Raw genomic sequence first — 8,439 nt, 5'->3', positions numbered from 1 at the left:
AAAGATGGCATTAGCGAAGTAAGCGCGAGCAGGAAAGCGGAGAAGGCAGCGAACACGGAGCGCAGCAGAGGACGAAAGACTATGATACCGAAGAGAGCGCCAGGAGGAAAGCGTGGGAGGAGGGTACAGCGAAAGCATGAGAAAAGCAGACGAAGAGAGTATGGCAAACGGTGAAGAAAGCGGAGTGCCGCACGAGACGTTCTCCATGCCGATGGCATCATTATTAAGGCATGCGCCTAGTGCGTTCAGCGATACCATATATGGTAACAAAGCGCTCGCGTGGGCTTCGGACCCACTGTGTATGCGCCGCCGCTGCAGAATGCGATCCATGCCAGCCACTAGTTCCCGTGTTCACGCTTCCTTTCTGAATGGGTGACGCAACCGGTTGGAACTGCTTCGTCTGCCGCTGCTGCTAAAGGAGCTGTCGGAGCAGAGGCTCAGAGGGGTACCTGAATGTCTTACTCACCGGCCGCTTCGTACGGAGCGGCGGGCGAAGAGAACATAGAAGCACCGTAAGGTTCAGCGTCGCCGCCCAGAGAGTCCTATGGCTAGATTCAAATTCGTTGCTTCAGTATATCGCCAACTGAAAGCACCGAAACGGCTGCTCTGAATTTTCGCATTAGGGAGTATCGTAATCATCAGCGAGTTGTTTTGTCCCATTGCTAAAGCTCGTGAACGCGTAAATAGCAGTATTTATATGTTACGTGTTGCCTGCTTTGTTGATTCCCCTCCGTCTCATTAGCACGATTAGCTTTCTTCGTTCGTAAGCATCTTTAATGTTAGCAACTGGAGAAAAAATCGAGCCCCTTGGAGCTCCTTTTCGCTACATGTAAGCACGATGCCGTTTTTGTGCGCGTCTTGTTTTTGCTAGTCCACTTTAGGACACACGTCGCCTTGTTGCAGCTTGTCTCGACAGCGACGCCTCGTTTTCAAAACAGCCAATGCATCCGCTTTCGACAGAAGGATCTTGCGACGCGACTGAAATGCTACGACGCAGCATTTGTTTTACAGCGAAGTTGATTGTGGCTATAGCAGGTAGGCAGGCAGTGAACTGTATTCATTGTCCTGCGGAGCGACTTCGAAACCCCATTACGGCGGAAGTGTTCCGTGAAAATTTCATGTGTCGTAGCAAAAACTATCATATTCAGCAATGGCTCGTGCCACTGCTCGCGCTTTCGTCGTCGTCGCCTTCTTCGACAGCTGGTTCCGTGTGCCGCTCATCATGCCATCGTTCCCATGCTGCCCTTCGTGCTCGCGCCTTCGTCTTCTCCTTTCGCGGTTGGCTCCGATGACGTTCGTCATGCCAGCGTTGCCATGCTGCTCCTCCGCATGCGAAGGCGCTGAGGGCACAGGCCCACTGCCAATCGGAGCGGAGAATTGGGTATCAAATTCTTTGCCTCAATATACCGCGAAATGAAAGCACGAATGTATATAATGAATGTGTCTGACAAATGTATAAAACGAATGAATGCGAATGTAAAAAATAAATGTGTGCGCATACCTTTCGTCACTATGACCACCGACAAAGACAATAAATGTGCTCGTACCTTTGTCCAAATTCTGTGTCACCTCATTGTGGTTTGCGATGCAGCTTCGCTGGTCTTCCACGAGGGTAGTGCAGTTTAATTCAGCGGTGAAAAACACGCCCTAGCACAGTGGCAAACGGAGCGTTCTTGCATTCTATTTCACCTGGCAGCTAGCATTTCCAGACGTTGTCATTGAGATGCTGTGCCATTAGTCGTAGAAACAGACGCTGTCGTTTGACGCTCGGTGCCTCTGGTCGCTGCTGTAGCTTAGGATTCCGATGCGGCCCTTGAGAAACTGGCGCCTGACGAACCGGCTAGCACGCGCCTACGCCTAAGTCACGAAGGTACGGGGAGGGCCACAGAAAATACACAGTGTGAGCGTAGTGCCACCAATTACCACGTCCCAAAGCATGCTAAGCGCATTCTTGAGTAGTAACTGGGACTGGGTCTTCATAATGTTTTTCAGTACTGACACAGTGTAGCCCATATTTTTCTTTTTTTGTGGCGTAAATGAATTTACAAATTCTTGAAACTCTATAAAAAGGAAGATTAATCGCTAGGGCGCCCGAAATACTCCAATACGGGGCACGACATTGCTCTGGCTATGTTCTCACACCCGTTCTACGCACAGGTCTTGGCGCTGTCCCTCCTGAAAGCTTCCTTCGGGGGCTTCGCTACGCCGGGCATTCCCTTGCCACTGGTGCGGCCTTCGACGAGCTTCATCGATGACGTTGTTCCGGCTGAGTTTCACCGCTCCCAGCCAATTCCGTGCCAGCATCCAAGACTGACTGCGACATCTGCTCTCACCTGGCAACCAAAGCCTTCCAGCGTCACGCGATCCGAGGGGCGGATATATAAGCAGCACTTGTCAGCTGAGCGCCCGGGGCACGACATTGCTCTGGCTATGTTCTCACACCCGTTCTACGCACAGGTCAGTTACTTACAACCTGCTAAATGTTATCGTAGTTCTAATCGTTGCACAGTAGCGGTGTCGTGCCCCACCAACTTTCTATATGTTTTGCGAAAGTGCCTTGTAGGGTTGGTTTCTGCTATTGATGCTGTATCGAGTGTTCTGTTAATGCTCTCGGGAGATATCGAGAGTAACCCTGGCCCTAGAACCAATGCTGCACCTACAGGTTCTGACAGTGCCAAAATCACGGAAATTTTTGAAGTTGTTAAAGGCTTGGAAACGAATCAGGCGAGGTTTCTTCAAGAAATACAAGTTGTTAAAGAACAACAAAATGTGCGGAATACGTCAGTCCAGGCCCTTCTTAGCAGGGTGAATCTTCTGGAAACTGATATGCGTTCTCTCAAACAGATTGATACGCTCAATGCAGCTTCAGCTCCGTGCGCTCTCGACGCCCTTCGTCATGATATGATGAAGCTTAGGGCGTCACTTGATAGCGAGAGCAACAGATCCAGAAGAAACAACCTCATTATTTTTGGCCTGGATGATTCAACCGATGAGACATGGTCTGTATCGGAGGAAAAAGTACTGTCTTTCTTCGAAACGCAACTGGATGAACAGGTTACCCCAGAAAGTGTAGAGCGTGCTCATCGGCTTGGTAAATCCCAAGGAAGCAAAAACAGACCTATCATTATAAGGTTTGTTAACTTCAAGGATAAGGAACGTATCCTATCTCGTGGTATCAGGCTCAAGGGTACTAACTTTGCGATCCGTGAGGATCTCAGCCCTGACGTCAGGCTTGCGCGATCTAAACTTGTAAGTTATGCAAAAACATTGAATTGCTCTTTCAAACTTCGATACGATAAGCTACTCATTGATAAGAAGTGCTATGTTTATGATGGAACTCAGGATATTGTTGTTGAATTGAAAAAGTAGCAGAAGGGGCGGTACCCGAAAAATAAGTCTTCAAAGCAATGTGTGCGCACGGGACGTTCCGCTCATCCAATTTCAGAGCTTACCATTTTAGTCGTGAACTGCAGAAGTGTAAAAAACAAAACTGATGAATTCGCTACTCTGACCTCTTCAGTAAAACCCCACGTGATTATAGGTACGGAGTCTTGGCTCGACGAAGCTGTTGGTAGTTCCGAAGTATTTCCGCCTGGTTTTCACGTCTACCGTTCCGATCGCAATGCGCATGGCGGTGGTGTCTTTCTACTTGTGGACTCGTGCTTGCAATCATCTCCCGTGTTAATCCGAACTGATTGTCCCGAGTCAGTTTGGTGCAATATCCGATTTGAAACTGGGCAATTACTGACAGTTGGCTCCTTTTACCGTTCCCCCGCTTCCACATCGCCTGAGACCTTCACAACCCTATCCGAGTTTCTTTCTACAATAAATAATGACTATATTATATTGTTGGCGGTGATTTCAACGTGCCTGACGTGAGGTGGGTTCACTATAAGCCTGTCCGCGAGGCAATAGTTACCAATGACATTTATCAGTTTGTTACTGAACCTACTAGGTATGGTTCGAATAGCTCTTCTATCTTAGATCTGCTTTTTTCAAGCCAGCCATTGCATGTGTCTGATAACGCCGTAATTCCCGGTATTAGTGACCATGACTGCATTGTGGCGCATGTGCAGATTGTCCCCTTCTCATGTGCACATGATCACCCAAGGTAGGTATACTTTTTTGAGAAAGGCAATTATGTTTCATTGTCTAATGATCTTGCTATATTCTTGCAGGAATTCAGTCATTTAGCTCAGTCCGCAGATTGCAATACCCTATGGGATACATTTTCCTCCACACTAAAGCACCTGGTTGACACACATGTTCCATGGAAACATTTGTCTGCAAAAAATTGTAGTGATAAGCCTTGGGTAACTCGGGAAGTCAAGCAATTGATTAAAAAGAGACATCGCCTTCTGAATGCTTATAGAAAGCAGCGTAACCCTTCTGTATTTGTATTGCTAAAAACCCTTGGAAAAGATATATAAGTAAAAAACAAGGTTGCTAAGGAAGAATACTTTTTAGCATTGGGCCCAAAGTTACAAAATAACCCGAAAGAAATGTGGAAGTGTTTAAAAACGATTAGCAAAGAATCAGTTGGCATCCCGAACTTAAAAAACGGTAGTGTACTTCTTACTAATGATGTCGATAAAGCTTCTTGCTTCAATCTTTATTTCCAATCATCTTTCACAACTCCCTGCCAGAATGAATTACCGCCTATTCCCGACAATGTGTTTGAACAACGCCTCCTCTATTTTCAGTGCCCGGCAATTCACGCTCTCAGCGCCGTCGCGTCTCCGTTCACGTAGCGCGCTTGGCAGCCGCGAGGAGGCGCCACGTAAACAGGGTTTGTTTATCACCCGATGGCTCGCGTGATTTGGCCATTTGGGATTTGGCGACGTGCTTTGCTGCGTTGAAACATGTGCTTTTGCGACACGTCTCGCTTCGTCTGACATGGCGTACTGTTGCGTGCCTTTGTGCAAGTCGGATGAAAAAAAGAAGACTCCGGGACTATCGTTTCATGAATTTCCATCAGACTTGGCATTGAGGGAGAAATGGATTGCTGCAGTTCGATGCGATGGTTGGAAACCGAACGACAGGTCGTGCTACACAAAGGTTTGCAGCCGGCACTTCAAGAAGGAAGATTTCATTGAAGGCAAAAGACGTCGACTGAAGAAAGGTCGTGTACCTTCCGTTTTTGATGACTTCCCTCATCATTTGCAATCGAAGGCAACACGAGACAGGAGCACAGCAAGCATAGAGAAACGAGCCCAGTTTACGTGTTCGCTGTCGACGAATGCTTCGGCCGCCACCGCATCAACCTCTGCCTTGCTACCGTCCGTAACTTCGGCCGAACCACCTACTGAGGAAGGTGCTCTAATGGACACAACACCTGTCAGTGAACCCGCGGACCACTGTTATGTGAAGAGTAATATGAGCAATCGAGGCGTCCAGGTCGACTGCAGAGCACCAACAAGTCTACTGACAACAGAAAGAGCGAAGTGGAAAAGAAAAGAGAAAGACCTAAGAAGCCAAATTTTGCGACTGACACAGACAGTAGATAAGTACAAGCAGCTGCTAAAGGAGCTTAAGGAGGATTCGCTCGCTACAGATCTTTCTTACATACGGCAGAAAGCAACGGAAAATGAGTCTTCTGCTTTAATTTTGCTTGATCAGGTGAGAAATTTTAGGAAGAAACGACCAACATGGTCTGAAGAAACGACCCGTCAATGTGTTGTGCTGAGACACCTTTCTACAAGAGCGTATGAACACATGCGGGGCCATGGAATTTTCAAACTTCCTGGCAGAAAGACACTGTCCGCATACATTGGAATACAGAACAGCGAAACAGGCTTCACAGAACTTGTTGAAGCTCGCCTCAAAGCAGAGCTTGAAAATCTCAAGGTGCCTCAGTCAAGAATGTGTTCTCTCATCATTGACGAGATGCGTATTAAAGAGAAGCTGCAGTACAATAAGCAGCAAGACTGTTTTGTGGGGCAGGCAGACATGAGCTCGCCGAATGCTAGCAGTGACCTTGTGTTAGCGAACTCCCTTTTGTGTTTCGTGATCAGTGGACTTTCATCCTCGTACAGGATTCCTGTTGGTTACTTCTTTACAAAGGGTTTAACTGGTACGCAGCTTCATGCGCTTACGGTCTTCATAATGAAGAAAGTTGAGTCTTGTGGTTTTCATATTGTCAGACTTTCCACTGACAACCACAAGGTAAATGTACAAGCCATGAGACTTCTAGGGAACGGCATCGTTACCTACAGAACTGACCATCCATGTGACCCGGATAGGCCACTGTTCATGAGCTTTGACCCCTGCCATGTGCTAAAAAATGTGCGGTCCCAATTTTTGGCACACAACATCGGACCCAAAGGAGAAATTTCAGCGTCATATCTGAAAGATGTGTATGAGCTCCAAAAGAACTTGATTGTGAAGCCGGTGCGTTACCTCAGTCGGAAACATGTTTTTCCTAATAACATAGAAAAAATGAATGTGGTGAGGGCTATTCAACTGATATCTCCTGCGGTAACGGCCGTTTTGCAACATCTTCAGGAACAAGCTGGTCACACTTGTCATATTTCATTCGCAAGTGCAGGCCCGACCATCACTTTTATGGAGAACTTCTATCGCTGGTTTGTTCTCCACGACACCAGTAATACAGTTCAACATCTGCGCCAGAGGTTCCCAGATGTTAAGCAGTACGACAGCACAGAAGATGCCCGGCTTGAGTGGCTAGAGGTCACAATGCCAATGTATCTGCATGAACTGAAAACAAGGTGCACCCATCCTCGTGAGTTTCTGACAAAGGAGACATACGAGGCATTCTTGACCACTACGTACAGCACTGTGGCTTGCATAAAACACCTGTTGAGGGCTGACAAATTTGCATTTGTATTGACACGGAAGTTCAACAGTGACCCGATAGAGTCTCTATTTGGAACACTGAGAAGGTCAGCTGGGTGCAATGATGCACTAGATGTTCGTGCTGCCCTTTCAGGGCTTCAGAAAGTGCTGAAAATTGGAATAGCTGCATCCAATCCACTTTCGAATGTGGCACACAGTGAGCCGGCAGTCATGTCAATAACTGTATCACCTGAGAAGCCAGAAACATCTGTTAAACCTCATTCGCAACTGGGAAGAGCTGCTCTGAATGTTCTTCAAAGACTCAACACTACTGTTTTGCCTCTATACATGCCTTCCCTGCAGATATCTGCGACCGTATATGCTGGTGGCTATATTGTCCGCGTCATCAGTGAGCAGATAAACTGCGAGAACTGTGTGGCGATCGCATCCAAGCCACTAACAAATCAGCCATTGCAGACGTTCACTCGCAGCCAGGACCGTGGGGGACTTTTATATCCCTCTGACCAGCTGCTTTTTGTCCTGGACATCTTGCGTGTTTTCTCTGAGCGAGCCCTGAAGGAAAATCCAGCTCTTCCGAGACCCCTGACTAGCTTGGTGGCACACGCTGTTCCAGCTCTGTGTGCCTCAAAGTTGCTGCAATGTAAAGAGAATGACATGATGCACCGACAGAAGCTGATGGAACTTATTGCAGTGCGTTTTGTGAGGCCTCTCCTTGCAAACTATGCATTTAGCATCACAGACAAGCACGATGCTTACAAGTACTTTGCTCAAAAGCCACTTTCAAGAAAGAGTATAAAACTGAGATAAGCAGTGTAACACCTTCAGGTGCTCTTTGCACAATTGTGCACATAAAGTTAAAAAGCGAAAGCAATTTGAAAATAAACATCCCTTGTATGTATTTCATTAAACTTGAATCACTTCTGATTGTATTTATTCTGCAGATTTGAATAAGTGTCGCACTTTTCATTGTTTTTCAGGTATGCCACTGACGAAGTCGGAAAGGCTCTTTCTTAACACACTATATGTTGCATGGTGGACTTTTTCATATTGACTTGATTCTAGAAGGTCCTTGACACTTCACTGAATAGAGTCTGTTGAGGTGATTTAAATCATGGTGTGTGCATTCTTCCAACCCAACATAGCTTATTGAATTGAGTATTCTTAGTTTGTTCTGCTGCTGTGCGCGTTGCGTTATCCTAAGGTGCTAGAAATGCAGTAAAGCTAAATTCTCAATGGATTCAACTGGCGCCAGAAAAAGACAAGTGAATTTCACATCCATTCACATTCTGTAATATTTGTATCTGCTTCGGATGTCTTTCGGTTGTTTTTCTTTGATATCTTTGCTCAGTGCTCCTCGTGGGGCAAGATATGTTGAAATCGTCACATATCCAGACCTGCGGAAAACAAAGCGGGAGAACACGTCTTGCTGTGTTTTTATCCACTGCATTGCCACTTTCCACCACGCGCACCACCCCCGCCCCTCCGCTGCCCTGGTAAACCAGCGTAGGGGAACCCTGTTTAGGTGGAGGCACCTGGCGGCAATGCGTTGTACTATCGCCGACGGCGGCGGGCTATTGTCCTGCGCTCTTTCGCCGGGCACTGAAAGTATAGAGGAGGCGCTGG

The sequence above is a fragment of the Dermacentor variabilis genome, chromosome 3 (assembly GCF_050947875.1).
Source record: "Dermacentor variabilis isolate Ectoservices chromosome 3, ASM5094787v1, whole genome shotgun sequence".
In the NCBI taxonomy this organism is placed as follows: domain Eukaryota; kingdom Metazoa; phylum Arthropoda; class Arachnida; order Ixodida; family Ixodidae; genus Dermacentor; species Dermacentor variabilis.
This window is presented reverse-complemented; position numbering follows the sequence as displayed.